This window comes from Haemaphysalis longicornis, unplaced genomic scaffold (genome assembly GCF_048455015.1).
Source record: "Haemaphysalis longicornis isolate Haplotype H1 unplaced genomic scaffold, Haemaphysalis longicornis Haplotype H1 scaffold_14, whole genome shotgun sequence".
NCBI classification, from domain to species: Eukaryota; Metazoa; Arthropoda; class Arachnida; order Ixodida; family Ixodidae; genus Haemaphysalis; species Haemaphysalis longicornis.
The window spans coordinates 9,919,840-9,943,278 of record NW_027526245.1 but is presented as its reverse complement, the minus strand read 5'-3'; positions in this window follow the sequence as shown (position 1 = coordinate 9,943,278).

The window sequence follows — 23,439 nt, the reverse complement described above, 5'->3', positions numbered from 1 at the left end:
GCTGGGCTACGCTCGGGCGTCTGTTGTGCGAGCAACGTGGACTTCTATTCTTGCAGATCCCTCCCCGATCTGCCCCTACTTCCCCGCCCCTGCTTCTGAGGCGGCATTGAAACACTTCCTTGGGAGGTGTTCAGGGCTCCAACCAGGCTGAGCTCGACACATGGGGGCCAGAGGACGTCGCCCAGGCCACCCTCTCGATATTCATCGGTGAACGCACGGCCTCCTTTACAAGAAACTCTTGGAGTTCAGTTCGGAAACTGGACTTTATAGTTTTCTGTAGTACCCTGCATAACTGCGTGTTTCTTTTCCTTTCCTTTTGTATCGTAGTACTGTCGTGTTCGGTCCGTTGTTTCCTTGTTAGTTATGCCCTGTGGCAAAACGACGCAATAAAAAAGCACGTGTGGTGTGGCAAGTACCGTCTTTTTAGGGCCTGAAAACTGCCGTTTTCTTACATAACCACTCAAAATTGGTACTCCGGCGTGCTCCTTTGCCCGTGCAGACATCTTCCAAAATGCTCACTGTGGTCTCGTTCGCTGCTTATTTCACAGAATTGAAATAGAGCTGCAAGATGTTTGCTGAAAGTCCTTAAAAAAACAACATATTCGTCTTCTTCGTCAGCCCGAGCTCCGAAAAATTGCGGCAACGTAAAGCTACAGCAAAATTTTTCAAATGGGGACTTGCAGCAGACATTGGATTCGCGCTGCTAATGATGCTAGCGATCCCATCACTTGTCGCTCGGTCTGGTTCTTATTCGGCGATACGTCCTGGCAGCCGTCGAACCATTGTCAGCATGTGGTGCTTTGTATGCCAAGGCTCGACACTGTATTTAGGTTCCTTCTGTTGGAGGTACTCAACATCTTGTGATACAAAAACAACCTCTGACAAAGCGACACTGCAAGGTCTCTCTACCACAAGATATTCTCGGCATGACCATCCAGCATAATGTGTCCCACTTGGTCATGTTCACCTCATCATTCCTTCTTTCGTTCGTTGGCCACTACCCGCAAGTAGTCGCTGTAAGTATGTAAGCTGCTTGCGCTTTTTGGAATTACTAATTTTTGCAAGTGTGTGTCTCATAGCCCCTTCAAGGCTACAAATAACTCTGCAGGGCTGCACTTAGCGAGAAAGGGGGTTGTGCCTCAGGTAATTCGAGCGAACGTGGTAGTAGCCCGTGTTTACAACAGTACGGCTGATCCCTATAGCGTTCTTGATTTAAATTGGAGGAAAAAGTGTCAAGGGTACTAAAAGCCGAAAACAAGCAGCAAACAATGCGAGGGTTTGTGTTTTTAAATTTTTGGCTCCACAATACGCACAGGTAGGGGGTTTGTGTCGCACGATTCTATCATAAAAATTACCTTAACTAGTTTAATAAGAAGTGTACACTTGCTGTGTCAAATGGGAAACTGACGCTGCATAACGTATTTCCCAAAAGGCACTCTGATAAGGTTCTGTGAGCATGTAAATTTGGCTTGAAGACGTCATTTATTTTGGCCTGGACATAATTGTTACGTGACTCAACCAATGTCAGATTGTAATCTCTCAGGAAGCCAAATGGGTATTTGTTAAAATATTATCACGATTTGCAACTGCACAAGACCTGAAGCCGGACGTGAAACCGAAGCGTCGTTTTGGCTGTAAATGAAACGAAAATTTTTTGACCCATCGAAAAAGAACCGCTACCCGAACATAAAAAAATAAGGGCAGGTTGTTGGTTTACGAAGAAACGGCTCACCAGTAGTTGTTTAAACTCGGTGAGTAGTTGCACTGACAGCTTTTTACTTCCAAGCATCATCAACTTTGTTCCTTTCAACGAACGTTCGCCTCCGCATCGATTACAACACTGTCAATGCTGTATGTTTGTGAACACAGGAAGAAATGGTGCACACAAATAATGCACTTTTATGTTCCTCTAGGCAGTGTGCGGAGAGCCCAAAAATAACACTCTAAGCAGCCTGGAAACTTTTATTTTATTTTCATATTCGCTCTAGCAGGTCGCACACGTGTACAATGTCAGTATTTTACGAGTGAGACTTGCCATGGTGACTCATCCCGAAGCCATGTGATGCTGAGAACAAAGACGTAGATCTTACTGTCAACCCGGGCGGCTTGTTCTGCTCCTGAAGGAGGCGAAAACTTAAATGTTTGTGAATCGTGATTTACAACAATTTATGTTGTTTATCGGGCTATTTATATTATTTAGGAGCCTTGCAATAACCAATGTGCCTCGAAGCACAGGTGTTTCTACGGCGAAAGAAATGCAGCAATAGTTGTTTGACTGGTGTATTCACGAGGAAAAAAGAAAAGGCGTCCCCAAGATTTTAAATTATTTCACTAGTGATCTTACGCAAAATTTTTTATTCTCTTTCTCTGCCTGCAGCCATTCCGATTCTTGATATCACGTCGCGCTTTTCAAAGTGAGGTTTGCACCCTCACGATTTGCAATTCCAAGCTAATAGGAAGGGATAGGAGGTGACACGAAGAAGTGTAAACCAAACAACGCGAGAAATAATCGAAGCGCACGAATATGATAGCTAGGGCAGTAAATGTGTGCGCCGGGCGTCAATCGCGTTCCTGCACTTGGGGGTGGTAGCCAGCGCCACTCGGACTACTCGGGGTGAAGGGGACCTCTGTTCTGGCAGTCTTGGTGCCAAAGGGAGCTTAAGAGGGTTCAACGCTGGTCGACCACTCTCGACATGTCGTAGACACTCGAGTCACGGCCCGGGGGTTAAAAAGAAGGTCCCCTTCACCCCGAGTAGTCCGAGTGGCGCTGGCTACCACCCCCAAGTGCAGGAAACAAAAATACCTTAACATAAATACCCGAGAAAGTGCTGGGGAAACAGCCCCGCCGGTAGCGTAGTGGTTATCGCACCAGACCGGTATTCTGGAGGTCGTGGGTTCGGATCCCACCCGGCGGGCATTTTTTCACCACTTTCTTTTCGACTCAAAAAATTCTTCATCTCTTTCTATGACCCACCACAACCTCCCCTTTGCTTTCCGAGGTTTTCTTGACTGCCAACCCTTATTTTCTGTATTGTTTCACGGAGCCCCTCATTTCCCATTTTCTCATTCGCTATATATATATATATATATATATATATATATAAATTGTACGTAGAGGGACTCTATCTCTGGTTCGTATGAGAAATAGGCAACAAATCTGCTACTTCAGTTTATCCAATCGATTGTTCGCAGTCTTCTGTAGCACCTATTCCCAGAATTACAAGCCTATTTTTTCCACTCGATTTGCACATGAACGTACGGCCACAAGTGCAGTTTACTGCATCCGGCTGCGAAGTCAGGAATGCAGGATTTTTTTACGTCACGGTACGTGCTCACACCCACAATAGCAAGTGTGCATTTTTAATTTGGTCACAGCAGCCTATAACGATATGAAGGTGAAAGAAGTATTTCTACAAAAAGGGCAAATCAATCTAAACAGCGCGGAATTCGGATGTATGTCGGTAGTAAAAGCGGGCGTAGACTGAACGCCGCTAATGATTCACAACCATCGTGCAAAAGGCAAATGCAAGGACACCAGAGCAGCCCTCGAACGACAGCGTTTGCGGATGAAGTGCTCGGTATACTGCCGTGAACCGTGCGCAAGCCCTCTGTGCAGTGATTGCACGACCACAGTCACGCGTATCCAATAAACGAATTACCAAAATACCGTAACAGGGCACTTCGAAAAGTTCACTTTTGATCCTTTCGCGTTCACGGACTATCTTGATATGTTACAAGGATGCCGCAGACGTAAATAAGTACCGCGCTTTGCGTATGCGTGAAGGGCATCCACCCCGCCCAAATATCTCCTTGTTGACAAATATATAAAACAAGACGACCTCACATGTGCGAGTTGGTAAAATAAGACCAGAAATCCTATAAAAGCCGCCAAAGAGCGATTTGGGGCAAAAACCAGAGTAAACTGCAAGAAAAACTCGAGCAAGCGGCCCGTCACGTTTCGACGGCGTCTGCTCTGAAGCAGCCAACAAAAATGGCTGCACCGCCAACGAGTTCAAGGGCGTGCGGCGCCGCAGGTGAGGGCAAAGATAAAGAGGAGAGCGCCGGAGAAGGAGGGAGTGGTTGGCGCTACCTTAGTAATTTTATGGTCCTTACCTTTGACGAGCGTACGACGCCAAACCGCTCCTAACGATCAGTCGTAACCATCCGTCGCATGCCAATCGCACGCTCCAGTCGTGCATGTGTCTCGTGCTTTTGCCCGGTGCCTCTTCCTCAATCGTAGATCCCTTCGCCTTTGTGTTGCTCGTGTGTTGCGTGCTGCTGAGAGTGTTTCTGCATCTGCGAGTGTTGGAAATATGAAAAGAACGACACTTAGATGCTGTGCAAGTGTCGTGTGCCACGATGCTGTGCAACTGCACTGGGGTTACGAATCTTGCGCACGTGCAAGTTTCCGAATAAGAATTACTCGGCAAAGCTTGGATACGCGATTTACCGCGGCAAAACCTCTCTGTCACAGAGACTGGCACAGTAAGACTATGGTCATTTTGGTGTGAAATATTTAGGTGTCAAGTTGCCATAGGCGTGCTCATGGAGGTAAAATATAATTGTAGTGTGTGTGCTTCACTTCACGAATAAAGACACTATCTGAGTAGCCTCACATAGCGGTCAAGCTACTGGCGTCACGCTGACAGTGCCGCTATTTCGTGTGCGCCTTCCGGACACTGTACCGTCCAAGGTCCCCGTACTGTCCTAGATACGTCGCTGGAAGTTACTAAAAGGGAAGGGCTTCAGGTTCTCTGAAGCAATGCCATTTTTCCTGAAATTGATTTTTTATATCTCCCAACTCTTTTTGTAGTGATGAAAAAATATAGTACTTATGCAATGACTTGCGCTTCTTCAGTACAAGTACGTTTCTTTTTTCATAAGTGTCCACTGTTACATACATGCCTTGCGGAAAATCTGCTATTTTTTACAAGTGCTTGTATTGTTATTGTAACGGCGAGTGTACGAAGGAAAGCCGTCGTGGCGTTTTGGTCACGCAAGAAACGTAAATACATTAACCAATCGCCGAATTTAACTAGGCGTTTAACAGAGCTCGCGAGGAGGATAAAGTCGATTTTTAAGCAACTAACCAACCATTGGACAATCCAGGAGGCGAAGCTCTGGCGCGTAATGAAAGGTGTGAAAGCTCCTTCTCATTCACATCTGCGACCATGAAGTACCCAGCCCAAAATTCTCTGCGCGAAAGAAGACGAGCGTGATGATACACGTCATGCAAACGGGCAAAAAAATATTGGCTCCATTCCACGCTGCGAAGGTCAATAAAAAGCGAAGCTTTAAACGACACCCACGACAATTTCCCATAAAACGTCACTTGAATCCATACACGTGGCTCCACAAACAGTTAAACCAGAGATTCTGCTAGCCGTTAGTTAGAGTTCGCAGGGGTGGCGTACCGAATACAGAAGCGCCGGCCACGGCCGGCTAGAGCGGTGGACGCCGCCGCTGCAGTCCGGACGTGCGTCGGCAGAAAGAACACGGCGATGATCGTCATTCTAAGGGTGAGACAGCGGAACCTAGCCATCCCGATGTGCTAGCTCGGGGCTACATTAACACGCACCACAAGCGTGGGCACCGAAACAGCTGGGCATGTGAGCTTAGTGTTTCCCAGTTATACCGATTTTAAATTATTAGTTCAGTAAGTTTAAGATTTGCGAGAAAGTTGTGAGAACTCTTATGATCGCTATTGATCCAAACCAACTGCTGCTTTCGTCTTTTCTAATGCCTGTTTAAAGACAACCGAATAGGTATTCACCAATGTGGAAAGTGGAGTCTCATTCGTGGCAAACAGTGCTCGTAAGGTAGTATTTGTTGAGCGGCCAGATGCCTGTATGTGGTCTCTGAATTTTGCTTTCCTGCCGTGGAAACCAAACGTATCTTTACCGTACGACCAATTCGTGTCCTTGTTATCCAGGATGTGCTGCCGAACAATATAATCAAGCCCGGTGAAGGAAATGAACAATGGACGCAAAGCGGCGCTGCAAAAGGCTCAGAAGGACGGTCGCTAAAGCAAATGACAAAGCCGGGTCACCCCGATGCGCCCGCGGGCGTGGCCGGGCGGGTAACGCTGCCTACATTCGCGGCGCCATCTACACTGTGCTCGGTGATTGAAAACCGCCCTTACCTCTGTAGCCGAGTAGGGAGTTTCTTATCTCGTACGCCACGAAAGAACCGTTGGCTTTAAAACTACGCACAAATACATGCACGTTCCGAAACTGCTAACAGCGAAGAAGGTATTGTGTAACTCGGCCAAGGTACCGATTAGTGGGACGGTGATCTGATGTCCAATTCAGTAACGAAAATTTGCGAGGCTATTTCTTTAGTAATGGATCGGTTGGCAACGTCCCAACCAGGATGCGACACCGAATGCATTCAATTTCTGCACGAGCAAGTCACCTAATTCCCACCGAAAAGCAGCGCAGATGCTACTCTGCTCATTCCATAATGGTTAGCTGAATTCTTTTCACTATATTTGTTCCATGCGTATGCTTACATGCACAGCCAAGCATCTGCTCACCACATCATATGACGATCCCAGCTGTACGCTAATGTCTCCTCAGCAAGTAAACTAGAGCAAAACATTCCTCAGATTCACGCGAGATGATTCGGGGGAAACGAAGCACGAAGAAGCAACCAAAACCGTCGTTTCGCCTTGAATCCTTACCAAAGCGCCCGGCTTTCATTTTTAGTTCAATGGCGAGAAGAATTTCGGTTCTGCAAGATGATCAAGGTTTTGTTAGTGTTACGATAATTAAATGTTTATAAAACTCTACGTTCACTAGGCTAATATTACCGGCGTTGCGCTTGACATAAATGAATCTTTCACCTCTGAAAAAAGCTAAAGAGCAAACTTCTCGACACTTGCGAAAACTAAAAAAACCAAGCTGCAACCAGTGTTGTACACGTTCCTCCAAAACAAGACCGAAAGACCGTTCCTCGTTCCTTCCAAATTTCGAAACGAGTTCGCGTTACAAGTTCCTTTATTGCGAAAGGAACGCGTTCCAGTTCCACTTCAAACATTGGAACGTGTCGTTACAACAATGCTACACTTCATTTTTAAGTGCAATGCAAATCTTAAGCGACCCTGAACCTGAGTCCACCGGCGATGTCCGCGCATGTGGAGATGGGCGCGCGCAGCCTGGCCTGCTGACATGGCACATACCAACGTGGGGGTTTGCCCAGGAATCTCCTCGTCTTCCTTGGCAACGGGGGGAGATGGGCGCGCGCTGCCTGGCCGCTGACATGGCACATACCCACGTGGGGGATTGGCCAAGAATCGGGCGTGAGAAGGGCTAATGCACCCGCTTAAAGGAGTACTGACACGAAATTTCAAAGCTGAGATCCGCTCTAGCAATCAAGTACAACGACAACAGAAATAGGTGTCTGTGAATAAATGCATCTTTCTTTCTTTGTAGTTGTGTGTGTGTGTGTGTGTGTGTGTGTGTGTGTGTGTGTGTGTGTGTGTGTGTGTGTGTGTGTGTGTGTGTGTGTGTGTGTGTGTGTGTGTGTGTGTGTGTGTGTGTGTGTGTGTGTGTGTGTGTGTGTGTGTGTGTGTGTGTGTGTGTGTGTGTGTGTGTGTGTGTGTGTGTGTGTGTGTGTGTGTGTGTGTGTGTGTGTGTGTGTGTGTGTGTGTGTGTGTGTGTGTGTGTGTGTGTGTGTGTGTGTGTGTGTGTGTGTGTGTGTGTGTGTGTGTGTGTGTGTGTGTGTGTGTGTGTGTGTGTGTGTGTGTGTGTGTGTGTGTGTGTGTGTGTGTGTGTGTGTGTGTGTGTGTGTGTGTGTGTGTGTGTGTGTGTGTGTGTGTGTGTGTGTGTGTGTGTGTGTGTGTGTGTGTGTGTGTGTGTGTGTGTGTGTGTGTGTGTGTGTGTGTGTGTGTGTGTGTGTGTGTGTGTGTGTGTGTGTGTGTGTGTGTGTGTGTGTGTGTGTGTGTGTGTGTGTGTGTGTGTGTGTGTGTGTGTGTGTGTGTGTGTGTGTGTGTGTGTGTGTGTGTGTGTGTGTGTGTGTGTGTGTGTGTGTGTGTGTGTGTGTGTGTGTGTGTGTGTGTGTGTGTGTGTGTGTGTGTGTGTGTGTGTGTGTGTGTGTGTGTGTGTGTGTGTGTGTGTGTGTGTGTGTGTGTGTGTGTGTGTGTGTGTGTGTGTGTGTGTGTGTGTGTGTGTGTGTGTGTGTGTGTGTGTGTGTGTGTGTGTGTGTGTGTGTGTGTGTGTGTGTGTGTGTGTGTGTGTGTGTGTGTGTGTGTGTGTGTGTGTGTGTGTGTGTGTGTGTGTGTGTGTGTGTGTGTGTGTGTGTGTGTGTGTGTGTGTGTGTGTGTGTGTGTGTGTGTGTGTGTGTGTGTGTGTGTGTGTGTGTGTGTGTGTGTGTGTGTGTGTGTGTGTGTGTGTGTGTGTGTGTGTGTGTGTGTGATCTCTCTTTCGCGAACATTACCGAACCGCGCAAATTCAACTCGTACATTCGCACTTTCACATTCTTCCCCTCGGGGAAATGCGGGGAATTTTTTTAAATTAAAGAATGGTGTTGGATAATGCCAGGCGAAATTAAGTGGGGAATTTAAAACTGACATCGAACTACGTATAATTTACGAATATTAAACGGCCGGCAGAAGATTATCTGGAGATAAAAATAACCCAAAGAAACGCGCCTAGGCGAGTTTTGTCAGGAGCACCAGACAAACTCCTGACTGGTCTAGGACATTTCGGTGCAGGATGTTTTGGTTCGGAAATTTCGGTGTACGGACATTTCGGTGCGGAAAATTTTCGGCGACCAAATTATCCGTTACTTGCCTGTTTGCCACAGCCATTATATTTTTATTTCTGCTTGAAGTGGGTGTCATCTGGTAAGAAGAGCCCATACCCAAAGGGGGATTGGCCAGAGAAGATCGGGATGGAAGAAAGTCTAAAAAAAAATTCCCGCGCCTTCCCGCGAGGAGAACATGAGTAAATGCTGAGCATTGGGGGTCGGTAACGCCGCGTAAAGTCGTGTTAGGGTGGGTAGTTGGGTCGTAGTTGCGTTGGTGTTGGTTTGGGGTAGAGAGAGAAGAGTAAAGTCGCGTTAGGGTGGAGCGAGCGTCAACCAAGGAAGGAAGGAGCAACGCAGTGACTGAAGCACTGGCGACCTCTAGCCGCTTTATATTTGCAGCGCGCGCAGTAGAGGGAGAGCAGTACGGGGGGGAGAGCGCGCATGCGCAAGCAGCACGCACCCTTCCACGCCCCACCGCGCTGCTATCAGGCACCTGTTACGCCGAGACCGCGACGGAGCGAACGGGCTGACTACGACGCATGCGCTGCGCACGCCAGCTGCTGTTCAGAGAGGAGGGAAGGAGGAGAGGCGCACCTGCTGCGGTCGCGGAGCTGTGGACGCCGTCCGACGCAGGAAGAGGCGAGGCTAAGAAATGCTCTGCATTTAAAATAAGAATCAATTTACGGGATGGCGAGAAGTATTTTGGAAGGGAGCAATAAAGAAGATACACAGGGTGATAGAAGAGGAGGATGAGGTTAGCTGGACCAGCGAATTGTAGCCTCCCACGGTAGAATGCGAGGTGATGAGGAGAATGACGAAGATGGAGTAGGGAGTGTGGAACGAGGTCTTGGGAGGAATGGTGGCACATTCGGGCCGTGCCACACAACGCACAAGCGGCATCGCACCGTTGCCAGCGGCCAGCTCGGAAACAGCTATTACCAGCGGATTCGTACTGCTGGCCTCCTGCTTACCGGCGGCATCGCACCGCCGGCGACCCGTCCGACAGTGCCCACAACGCACCAGCGGCATCATACCGTTTGGCAGCGGGCTGCTCGGAACCACCTATTACCAGCAGCTTCGCACTGCTGGCCTTCTGTTGAGCCGTACTGCTCAAGGAACCCTTGGCATTGCACCACGGTCATCCGAGCTACTGACGACCAGCACGGGTCATCGCGACATACGACTACGGGCAGCAACGCTTAAGCCAACCGACAGAATGAGCCACGTCATCGGCATCGCACCAGGTTCGTCGTGGTACCGGCGGTAGGATTTGTTTGAATTTGGCACAGACAGTTAATGTGTTATATTGTGTTTTTGAGCAGTTGTTTGATAGGGTGAGGTTTTGCTTGTTTTTTTGTGTAGTGTGATATGCTTGTCAGTTTGCTAGGATCGCGTTTGTTTGAAGTTTTGTTCTCAAAACATATTGTATGGGTATCGAATGCCTCGACCCGAGCCTCGTTACTCTGCCGCGTGAGACGCCTGAGAGTGGGTTATGGACAACAATCTCGAGCAGTGAATTTATTTTTTTATTTATGCCATGATTGATCTTGGCCAGGTATTTCTAAAAATTCTGCATTTATATATTTCGGTTTAATACCTTGTTCTGGGGACACCTGTTTTGTAGCCGATTGAATTCTTAAGCACACGTTTTCTTTTTCACTTATCACAGGTTGTTAATTTGCGGAAATCAGGTGGCATGGAATCAGTGGCATGGGAATCAATGGCATGGAAATCAGGTAAGACAATTACCCGTGTTTACGATGGTTTAACGTCTTATTTATGTATTTTTTTATTACATGCACTGAAATTACATAGACTACATGCACGCTCTCAATATCCAAAACATAACATACATTAGGAAGCCCCCCAAAATGCAGAGAAGCTTATGAAGAGTTTTACGTAGGCTGGGCTGCATTGCTAAAATGAATATGTGAACAGTGCTCTATGATAACGTCGCGAAGGCAGAACCAGCCTTTTTTAAAACAGCCGAAGCTTCTTTATCTCCTAAATGCTGATTAAGCACGTACGGGTGGTGCATACAACTACCACCTGTTCTGTTCGGGCAAACCAACCTTCGTTTTATGTTTACATGCTTACATGCACCTTATTTAAATTCTTCGTCCTAGCAGCATCCCACTCCAGCCTTTACGCTTGAATATCGACCAGATTTTTTTTTCAGACATATAATTTTCAGTTTCCCCTCAAAACCATAAAATCCTAGCGGGATTCATTGTCTCCGAAGTGTCACTGCGGTGACACAGGTATAAGCTTTACATTTATCTTGAGCGCACAAAATGTCTCTAATGTGCAGCAAAAAGCCACCCAAAAAGTCCCTGAGGACAGAATGGCCACTGCCGTTGGGCCCTGTTTACCCCCTCGGGGAAAAAGCTTGCTGGGTACACCCTTCCGCGCGTCGCGGTCATACCGATGGCGCCCCCTCTCCAGGAATCGTTTTGTTCTCCTTCAGTCGCCCCATTGAGTAATCACTCAAGTCCCGCATATCATGCACACCCCAGGCATCGATCACTTTCTTCCATTATACGGAGAAAACAATTGAATAGGCTCGTGTAACGAGAGCCGCAACAGTCGTCTCAAGTTTTTGAAGTCCGGTTTACACAATGGTGAAGCACAAGTGACGCCCCCCTCTCTTTGCCAAGGGGGTGAAGCCGGCGGGGCTCAGCCTTCCTCTCTCCAAAGTCACCCGACTGTAAGTGCGATCGTTTGTTAGTTTTAAATAAAACTGACACCGAATGCAACGAAGACGATACTGATTCAGAAAATAATAAAATGAAATGCACACGCTTTAATTACACCTGGCTTTTTTCTTTTTTTTTTGCGGTGGTTTGTCGTAGAGGGGAGGGGGTGGGATAGCTCGGAATAGACTAAAAGCAGTAGCGTCCTGTACCCTTCGGTTAAGTGAAAGCAAAGCGCTTCGGTAACACTGAAAGTATTAGGGTTGTTCACACAAATGTTAAAATAAAAAACGTCTGAACGGATGCAAGTTACAACGTAAATTTTTCCCCATTTACTACCGAAATTGAGTTTTACGCGGCAATTCTCCGCCTGTGTTTAGCGTTCTATTCCAGGCACGGCGGCGCAAACACAAATCTCGAACAGAAAATCATATCAAGTGACCATATTATTCTATTAAAGCTAAAATATTCAAAGAATGCCTGGGACATCCCGTGCCTCAACATGTTTGCGCCAAGACGTCCCCCACCGAAATGTCCGTGCACCGAAAAGTCCGCACCAAAACGTCCTGCACCCAAATGTCTGGATACCGTTTTTGAAAACCTTTCCGCACCAGGGAACAATTCTATCGGCCGGAGCCGCATCCTGGCATCCCCAGGAAAACGATGAAAGGCGAAAAGCATTCTCGGGGCTAAGCTATTAACCCATCGAACGCCGTGTAAGCTCAACCAGTATGAAAGCAAGCACAAGATTCGGCCCGCTGCATGGTTTTTCTTCTGCCTTTAACCTTCGAGGGAGCACGTTCCGGTGAAGGGTTGGCAAATTGGCTAGCTTACAGGAAGAAAAACACAATGGCGACTTGTGGATTTTTGTACTCAAGGGTTGGAATCAAAAACAGCCAAATCCTAGCGATGTAACGTTTGCAGAAGGAACGCCGTTCCTGCTGTTCCTTCAAAAACCTAATGAGGTACCGTTACAGTTCCGCCGATTTATTATAGAACGGTAGCGTTCCTCCATTCCTCCAAAAACGAATTACTTCCGCGAACGCCGTTCCTTGTAAAGCCATTCCGTACAGCACTGGCTGCAACTCTCCAGATCAAATGGGTGTATTTCGTCCTTCTATAGCGCAAATAAAAAACAAAATTAGGTTGTGTAAATAAATGTTTTGTCCATAATATTCTTCGGCTCAATTATTCTCCTTCGTGTATGCTAGCTTTTCTTTACAAGAAAAGAATTGGCTCTAATGCAAGCTGGGAAGGTGGTTGGAAAGCAGAGGTGTAAATGACACACACGACAATTGCCCATGCGACGTCACTTGAATTCACACACATGGCTCATCAAAGAGTTAAACCAGATATTCTACCTGCATTGCCTAGAATTTGCAGGGGCGGCGTTCCAAACGCAGAAGCGCCGGCCACGGCCGGACTAGAGCGGCGTACGCCCCCGCTGCAGTCCGGACGTGCGTCGGAAGAAAGAAAACGGTGAGGAGCGCCATTCGAAGGGTGAGACAGCAGAACATAGCCATCCCGATGTGCGTGCTCGGGGCTGCATCATCACGCAACACACGTGCGGGCACCAAAGCAATTCTGCAATGCCCATTTATACCGATTTAAACTACTTAGTTCAGTAAGGTTAGGAATTGCGAGAAATCTTAGGGAACTCTTATAATCGCTATTTGTCAGAACCAGTTGCTCCTTTCGTCTTTTGAAATACCTGTTAAAACACAACCCCATTGGTATTCACTAATTTGTAAAAGGAGTCCCATTTGGAGAAGCACTGCACAAAATTTAGCGTTTGTTTGGCGGCCAAATGTCGGTATGTGTTCTGTATATTTCATTTACGTGCCCTTAAAACCAACCTTTAACGCATGTTTGCCGTATGACCACTTATTTCTGTCATGTCCGAGTTACCCAGGAGGTGCTATGTAACAATTTGATGAAGCCATGCAAACGAAGTTCGCAGTGGACGCGAAGCGGCGCCTAAACAGGGCCAAAACGACCATCGCTAAATCAGACGACAAAGCCGGCTCGCGCTGATGCGCCCGCCAGCGAGAGCGCGCGGGGAACGCTGGATAGATTCGCAGCGCCATCTACACTGTGCTCCGTGAGTGAAAACAGTCCTTGCCTCCGTAGCCGCGTTGGGAGTTTTTGGTCCCGCACTCAACCAAACAACCGTTGGCTGGTAGAGGTAGAAAGCTATGCTTTAAAAGAAGATTCCGGATGGTGCATCGACGCGGCAACCTCTCTTGTACAGCGCTCAGCAGTTTTACAGAGCCGCCCTATCGTGTGACGTGACGGAATTGTAGCTAAAGCCTGCTTCTTTTCCAGTTGGTGTTCGCCCAGCACGGAGTAGCGACCTCAAGTTGGTGAGAGAGAGAGGCGTGGACGGGATGAAGACGTGCGCAAGACCCGTGCCGCCACTTGGGGGAGTGCCTGGCACGGACCAGTGGCTCGATTGCGGGGAGAGATACGTGAGGAGGAAATGGAGACGTGCGCGGGACCCGTATTGGCACCTGGAGGAGGAAGGCGAGAAGGGCAACGCCACAGCGATAAGCTTGCGCCACGAAGGAGAGACAAGGAGGCCACGTGCGGCGCAGAGCCGCATGTGATGGAGGAAGACAAACATCCAACTGTGGTGAAGCGCGCGTTGGGCATTCCGATACACTCATCCAAGGAGAGCCCAAGCATAATTTGATTTCGAATCTCATCGAAGCACACCTATCAAACCAAAGAGTGCGACTTAGCCAAACAAAAGGGGGAAGAGCTGTTATAGGGAAACTAGGATGGCAAGACGCTTATCGTAAAAAAAGGCTTTATACCATCCGCATAGGCCAAGACACTGGATAGCAAACTGCTGCCGCTAAACATGAAGCCGGACCGAAACGAATGGAGACGACAGGCCAGAGCGAAGGCCATAACCGAGTCTCTAAGTAAAGGAAAAGGAAGGATATAAACAGACGCCCTCCTTCCCAAGCACTCATTGAGAGCAATTATGTCAGCAACAGTAAGACACGGGCTGATCGCATGTGCCTTAGTCATCACATACATCAAGCCGAGAGGATAGCTCAAGAAATAGAACTTTCCGTCGCGTTAACCAAACCAAAACTGAAGAGAATAGTCACGCACTCCCAAAAAGAGTATAGGAACTTCAAGCAAGGATGGGCGCCTGATATTCCTCCAAAAAAATGTCCACCGAGCTACAAAGACGAATATGGCTCCCAGCCCAACTTTCGCTGGAGTGCAATGAATGTTTCCACCAACAAGCCCGAGAGCTAATCAGCTGGGTAGAGGGGCAGGAACAGCAACACAAAGCGAGGTACAAAGACATGGTCAATCACTATAAAGAACGGGGGAAGCGATATGTTAAACTGAACGCAGCAAGTCATTTATAGACGAATCCAAGCGGGGTCCCATCCCTAACCTTATCTCCAAACCATTTTTATCCCGTGAAACCGGCGTTGGGCTTGAAACCGGCGCTGCTATGGCTGTGCCATTCACGTCGTTGCTGCTCTTCATGCAGGTTAGTTCAGAGGATAGCAAACGTGCGCAGTGTGTTTTTGCATTTCCGGTTTTACCCCCTGTGCTTTTTGCGAGTGTATGTTCGTGATGAGGAGCTAGGCGACCTACTTGTGGTAGGAAGACGCACTTTTTCCTGCTTCGCCGCGCTGCATTTTACTTCCTGCTGTTGCTGTTATGCGGCGATGTAGAACTAAACCCTGGGCCCACTGACACGACACTGCAACAACTTCAGGATGGTCAAAATGAAATCAAGCAGAAGCTAATCGACATTGAAAGGTACCAAGCAGATAATAGGGCTGCAATGAATAATCTTAATGCGCGTATGACCAGGATTGAAACAACTATCGACATGTTCGATGAATTACACAGTAAAGTTTCTGAGTGTACGTCGAGCTGTGGTTCCTTCCAGGCTAGCCTAGCATCGTTGGTACACAAGGTGGACGATCTGGAAAACCGTAGTCGGAGGTGTAGGTTAATTTTTTTCGGCATTCAGGGAGATGACGTGCGGGAGCCAAACGCAAAATCTGAAGAGCGTGTAATCAATTTGTGCACTTTCGTATTAAACGTCGGGCATGTGGAAAGAGAAAAGGCACACCGACTCGGTAAATTTAACACGGAAAAACAACGCCCAATAATTACCAAACTTAGTACGGATAAGGACAAACAGAAGGTTTTGTTGGCGGCGAAGAAAGTGAAAGGTACGGTCATTTCAATTTCGGAAGATTTTTCTGAGAAATTGCGAAAGAAAAGAAAAATGTTTTCGAATATGCGAAGGTACACCAGACTGAGGCAGATAAAGGGTACGTTTAGCGTGAAGTACTCTACTTGCACAGTCAAATATGTCTATGACGAATCCGTGGGGCGGGTTGTGAGAGCTGTTTGACAGAGACGGGAGAAGGACGCGTTGTTATCGTTCCTTATCGTAAACTGCAGAAGCCTCAGATGCAAAACAGATGAATTTTTTGGCTTGATTGACATGAGTAAACCATCTGTGATTTTTGGCACTGAATCGTGTTTAGATAGTAACGACAGGGATTGTGACGTCTTCCCTATCAACTATGTTAGTTACAGAAAAGATAGAGACTGTCGTGGGGGTGGTGTGTTTATTCTTGTTGATAACAAAAATACAGTTACAAATGTTACGCACTTCAGATGATTCTACTGAAGCTGTTTGGGCGCGACTTCGCTTAAAAAATGGAAAATTACTGGCGGTTTGCTCCTTTTACAGGCCTCCTAGTAGTAGGGTACAGGTTCTAACTAAGCTAGTGGGAGAGTAGAGATGAGAAATTCTGATGCCTTAGTAATCGGTGGTGATTTCAATTTACCCGAAATTAATTTCGTGCCAAATGCCACAATGCCTAATGGTTTTAGTGCGTCGGCAAAGGAATTGATGAAATTAAGCAACTCATTTGCGCTATCGCAGTTGGTGTGCCAACCTACCCGTGGAAGTGGTTAGATTGATTGATAGTAGGGTTTAACGCGCCGACGCAACGCAGGAGATGAGGCGCGCCGTAGTGGAGGGCTCCGGATTAATTTTGACCACCTGGGGATCTTTAACGTGCGCCGAAATCTCGTACGCTCGGCCGTTTTTGCTTTTCGCCTCCATCAGAAAAGCGGCCGCCGCGGCCGGGAATCGAACCCGCGACCTCGTGCTCAGCAGCGCAACGCCTTAGCCACTGAGCCATCGCGGTGGATTACCCGTGGAAGTAATGTGTTAAACTTGGTTTTTACTAATTTGTCTGTGGATGCGGAACCTGCGCTAATTTTGCCAGGCATAAGTGACCATAATGCTGTTTATTTCAAAGTGAAATGGGAGTACATTAAGACCACTAATGATGCATGCAGACGAATATACAGCTACCGGAAGGCTCGAGTCAATGACATTTCGCTGGCACTTGACTCGTACTTCGGCGTATTTGAGACATTGTCAGAGTCGCTGAACATAGAAGAAGTATGGAGTTTACTTAAAAAGATGTTCGAGTTGCGTGACCAGTTCGTCCCATCATGGGTAATGATGTCAAGGCGGGATAGAAGTAAGCCGTGGTTCAAGAGGCAAGTTCGTAGGGCAGTGGGAAAAAGGAATCGCGTATACACGGCGTACAGAAAGAACCCGACACACCAGAAAAATTAACAATTGGAGCACGCTTCAAATGCCGTGAAATCCACAATATCACACGCGAAAGGTGTTTTCTATGCTTCTTTTAACCCTACGGAATTCTCGCAATTTATCAAGAGGAATAGAAAAGACGAAGTATCGATTCCTGCGCTCGAACATAATGGGTCCCTTGTTCATGAAAGCCTCGATAAGGCAGAATGTTTTAGCTCCTTTTTCAGCTGTGTTTTTTCTGCGCGCGCAACTAGCACGGATCCAATGTTTCACTACGGGCTTATCGGAGGGGAACCCATGAATGACGTCGTCTTTGACAGGAGGGGCATTCAACTGCAACTTGAGCGTTTAAGTACCACTATTTCCAGCGGGCCCGATGACTTGCCGAACTTTCTGCTCTCCGCTTGTGCAGGCCCGTTGTCTAAATACCTATGTGTGCTTTTTTACTAAGTCCTTGACAAGTGATTTATTGCCTGCAGACTGGAAAATTGCCAATGTTGTTCGAATTCCGAAATCGGGACCTCGAAAATTTGTGTTCAAATATCGGCCTGTGTCCTTGACTAGTGTCCTCTGCAAGATATTTGAGCATGTACTTTTTAGCAACATCATGAGCCACTTGAACAGGTTTTCCCTATTGATTCTTCAGCAACATTGATTTCGAAGTGGTTATTCTTGTGTTACTCAACTTGCAGAATTAACACACGACTTAGCATCAACCCTTGACAAAGGGGGTTGTGCAAAGTGCATTTTGTTAGATTTAAGAAAGGCTTTTGACGTAGTTCCTCATTCTTTGCTGCTTGAAAATTGTCTTGGTACAATATAAATAAAACGGTTGTTGAGTGGATAAAAGAATACTTAAGTCGTAGGACGCAACGTGTAGTCGTTGGCGGTGAACGGTCGCACGGTGTTGATGTGTCATCGGGGGTGCCTCAAGGTTCAGGTTTGGGTCCGCTCTTGTTTTTGTTATACATGAATAATATTTCCATTGGTATATCATCTTGTATCAGATTGTTTGCAGATGACTGCGTTCTGTATCGCGTTATAAAAGGTCCCGACGGTTAGAATGAGCTACAAAAAGATTTAGGCAAGGTTGCAGAGTGGTGTGATAAATGGGGCATGGGTATAAATCTTGACAAAACGGTGCAGATGTGCTTTACTAGACAAAGGTCGCCACATGTATATACGTACAGCATTAACGGCACAAATCTTGCATCAGTGTGTGAAAATAATTACCTTGGCGTTCACTTGACCCAACGACTATGCTGGCACCGTCATGTTGACTATATAATTACTAAGGCGTGTAGAGTTTTTGGTATGTTGCGTAGAAATGCGAAGTGCTTTCCTCTACAAACAAGAAATTTACTTTACAAGACTAACATAAGGCCATTTCTGGAATATGCTTGTACCATCTGGGACCCCTGGACTGTGACCGACATAATGAAACTAGAAAGGGTACAAAGCTTAGCAGCACGTTTCGTGGTTCAAAATTATACTCGGTATTTTAGCGCATCCCAAACAAAAGAAAACTTAGTCTGGAATACCCTTCAACCGTAGAAAGACATTCAGATTAAAATTTTCGCACCGTATATATCATAGCAGAAGCGGCCTCAATTGTGATAGCTATATAAAGGCACCAGAGTGCACTTCTGCAAGGCGCGATCACCCATTTAAGATTATAGAATATAGATGTAGAACAGCAAATTTTAAGATGTCCTTTTTCCCTAAGATGGTCAGTGAGGGGAACAGGTCGCCTAGTGATGTCGTATTGCTGTCTTTAAGTGATGCATTTGCTTCAGTCGTGTGATTTGGGTTTTCATTTGGGTTTTCATTTCCTTTCAGTGCTTTCCTTCTTGCGCCACAAGAACCATGTCTTGCTTCGCACATGTACGATTATTTCTTTCTTATCTTCTTTGTTGTCATTGTTGAGCATACATTAACGGTTCTTGCTTTTGGTTTGTGTCAGCGATTTGTTTTGAACTGTAATTGTTATTTTCATGTGTTCAGTATTAACTGCTTCTTTCTCTTTGATATGTATGTACTTCTTCCCCCCTATTGTAATGCCAAACTGGCGCTGTGGGTACCATGATAAATAAATAAATAAATAAATAAATAAATAAACAAATAAATAAATAAATAAATATGAGAAATAATGTCCCAACTGCAGACAACTGGGCACACACCAACACATGATAGCAGAGTGCGGTTTTCACGTGTTCACCCCACCCCCCTACGGAACTCCCCCCACAACAACTCTTAGAGATTCAAGACCTTATTGTCCAACCCAGCCCTGGCAGAACCGATTGTTCTTATCACCAGGGGAGGCGAGTACGTCGATGCCTAAGGGGCCCGAAAAGGGGGCACCACCTCATCAAGCACCTAAACGGCACTAGAATGCTCAATAAAGTTTGTTGAAGCCTCTACAACGGTGAGGGTTCAACAATGCCTTGAGGCGAAAAAGACGAAGAATAAACAAGGTATTCATTGCAAACGTGTCCGTATTGGCTGTGAGTGTGACCACGGGCGGCGCTGCAAAGCGCGTCTCCGTGACGTCGACTTAGGGATTCTTGCATTGGTCGTCTGCTTCACCATGGGCTCGCCCTCACTGCTGTTTCTTTACTTGGTGTTGACTTTTGATGCTTGTTCGCAGCACGTTTTGCGTGGCGTTAGTTTTTATCTTAATACAAGACCTACAATCGTAAACACTACCTGAAGGCATGATTTAAAATATAGTTTTGGCACTGCTCCGACAGAAATGTTGCAGGCGTCTACTCATTTCCTTTCGAAGTCGGTCCTATGGAGACCGCACAGAGTCGTAGCTAGGAGTCACCTTCTGTACTCAGCAATCTGTCGAACAAAGCGAACAGCCAGTTTTTATTGACTGACAACGGCTAAAATGCAAGATCAAACCAAACTCCACACCCGGCGCTGTGACTGAGTGGCTAAGGCATTGTCCTGCTGAGCACGAATAGGCGGGTTTGATTCCTGGCCACGGCGACCGCTTTTCTGATGGAGGTGAAAAACAAAAATGCCCGTGTGTACGAGATTTCGGCGAGCGGTAAAGATCCATTGGTTGGCAAAATTACTTCGGAGCCCTCCACTACAGAGCGCCTCATCTCCTGCGTTGCGTCGGCGCGTTAAACCCTACAAACAACAAAACAAATTCCAAGCCTTCGGGGCTAGAATTCGCCGCAATCGTATGTAAGGTAAAACAGTTTTTGCAACACTGCCGAACGCTCGAAAGTATTGTATCACATTACTTTACGTTGTCATGGCACGAAATAATGCCGGAATTTACTCTAGTCCGCAAAAATGTTGGTTGGGTTTCAAATACCCTACTGCCTGTGTAGGAGCGTGCTGGTTTTATACCAGACTTCTAACCAGCGCAACACGTTTCACTTATACTGTAAAAATACCGCAACACAATGTTTATTAAGACCTGGACGATATAAATTAGTACTTTTCATGCAACCATAGCTTCCCAAAATGAGGGTTTGCAAAATAGAAAAACTGCACTCAAGAGGGGTACATGTTGGAGGAGCAGAAAACGTTATTTACGAGTAAAATTGAGCTGGTTACTGGGTTGGTTCCTTAGTCCAAGGCGAAAGGGTAAGAGTAAGTTTCTTAAATTATAGAACGCCATCCCATGTAGGCCAGGGTTTGTTGTTTACGCCTGGCACGGTTGGAAAACAACACAGAGCTGTTTGAACATAATCATGAGCTTCGATTCTTGTTATACTCGAAACTGGCATATACTATTTATTGCGTTTTTAGTGAGTATATGAAGCCTTCAACACCGTAATCATGTCAGGACTGTTCGGTTTCGGTCACTTCATTATGATAACGATGGTTATGATAGTAATTCGAAACACGAAATCCGATTCTGAGGAGTCTTCACAACGTTTTCTTCGCCGTTTCGAGGTGGCGCAGCCCACATCTTCTCATTGCATTTGCATGTGAATAAACAAGGCCCGCGGCGAATATGCACCTCCTTGCACGCTCCATAACGAACGGCAGTTGCTGAAGAAGGTACGGTATGCCTTGTAGACTGAAGAAAATACCCACCCGAACTGTGAGCGTTACAAACACCCCCAAAGCTTCTGATAAGACGTTAGTGGCGGCGAAGATTACCACAGAAACAAACAAACAAACATCCTTCTGTTATGAGTCGACAACAAGGAAGAAAATTGAAGACAGCCACTTTATGTACTCGTATTGTCTGCATGTGTAATGCCCGCTGCTTCGTTCGTAGCATTACAGGATGATGCGTCTTCATAATAACGTATAAAAGATACCTTAGGGAAGCCTGCGCATTTTGAATACTTATGAAGGAGCTCTGAGCACTAAATCCTGCAAATGAGCTAGAGAGGACAAGTTAAACACAATCATGTGACCGGTGCCCTGAAGAAATCTGCTCTCTCGGCTCTTGTACGGAGCACATTTATGTGGGGTACTCCTTGAAGTTATTCTGAGATGTCAGTGTCACGTGAACCGATGGTCAGGTTGTCTTAACCAGCTCAAAAAAAAGGATGCAGGAACGCCGTTTATGAGTTTGACAAAACATCCATTTAATGCACACTCAAAAAACCTTAACGCGAAGCACAACAGTGCTTGAAGCACAACAGTGCTTGAATCGTCTATCCCTGTTTTGGAAGACGGAGGGCTTCAGGAACACTTGCGCTCCCAAATCGACAACCTTTCCGGTATTGTGACAGAGCTGATTTCGAAAAACGACGATCTAGAAAACCGGTCCAGGCGGAACAACATTATCTTTCATGGTTTGGCAGAGCAGTCTAAAGAAACTAGTGCTGATCTCCTAGCCAATATTTCTCGGCTGATAACTGCCACACTTAAGATTGAATGTCCTCAAATCGAGCGCTGTCACCGTATTGGAAGGGTACGCGAAGGCCATCCTCGACCTGTGATACTGAAACTACTTAACTTTAACAGCAAATTTTCAGTCCTTAAAAATGCGTTCAAACTGAAAGACCTGGGTTTGCACGTAACAGAAGATTTCTCAGCTAGGGTTCGCTCCATCCGTAAGAACCTATGGGATGCATCCACCTGTTTTCGAAATAATGGTTCCACTGTAAAATTGAGGTTTGACCACGTATTCATCGATGACGTTCGGCATGACTGGGATGAGGCATCTAATTGTATGAAAAAACGGCGTGGAAAACCTCGTGAGCAGCAGATGTCTTCTGCTAATGATGCTACCTTACTTAGCAACGGTGCTCCTTCGTCGTCTGCCCAGGTCACACCGCCTGAATGACTGAATAAACTTTCAATAATGAACATTAATGCCAGAAGTATCATAAACAAGTTTCCTAGTTTCTTGTCAGTCGTTTCTTCGTATGAGCCTCATGTCATTGGAATCACAGAGACCTGGTTGAGTGAGGACGTACATGATTCAGAATTCACTCCTCCAGGCTACATTGCTGTTCGGGGAGACCGGGAGCATGGGAGAGGTGGCGGTGTCGCCTTGCTATTCCGTGCAGATCTAAAATTTTCAGTATTACCTGCACCTGTTCAGACAGAGTCACTTTTTTGTAAACTGTACCTAGATGGCCGAACTTTCGTGATTGCTGTGTTTTATCGTCCGCCGGGATCTTCAGTTGAGTTATTGCATAATGTTCTCCAGCACATTTATGATCACAGTCTGTTTTCTTCTGAATTTATTTTTATGGGTGATTTCAACGCTCCCGGTATACACTGGCCAGCCTTAACGTACTCTGCTCGCGATTCATCTGTTAGCCGAGAAATCATTAACTTTTCTTTGGCTTTCGACCTTACTCAAATTGTCCGCGATTTCACTAGAGAGCAAGCCATTTTGGACTTGGTATTCCTCAGTTCTAGTATCATTGAGAGAGGCTACAAATATGAGATAATTGACGGTATTTCAGATCACAGGGCAGTTATCGTTTATTTAAACTCATCAGTTTCAAAAGCACGCTTCTCGTTCACCACATTTCCGGATATTAGCAATGCTGACGATGTTTCAATTACTGACTATTTGTCAGATAATTTCGACGCGTTCAATGAGCTCGCCGCAACCAGTGAGGTAGATTTACTGGTTGATCGTTTTGAACACATTGTTAAAACTTGCATTAGGCGTTTCATTCCTCTTAAAACCAAAAAGAAAAATGTTAGAATTCCTTGGATCTCGCGAGATATCCTGCATCTATCACGCCGTGTTTCCAGATTAAGGCGAAAGAGGAGACTGAATAAGCCGGAAAGCATATCCCGATTTAACGAAGCAAAGGAAGAACTTCGAACTAAAACTAGCACAGCTAAGGATTTCTTTTTTCGCGTAGAATTAAAGAACTTACTAGCTAACAATCCTCGTAAATTTTGGAGTTCAGTTTTGCCACGGGACTC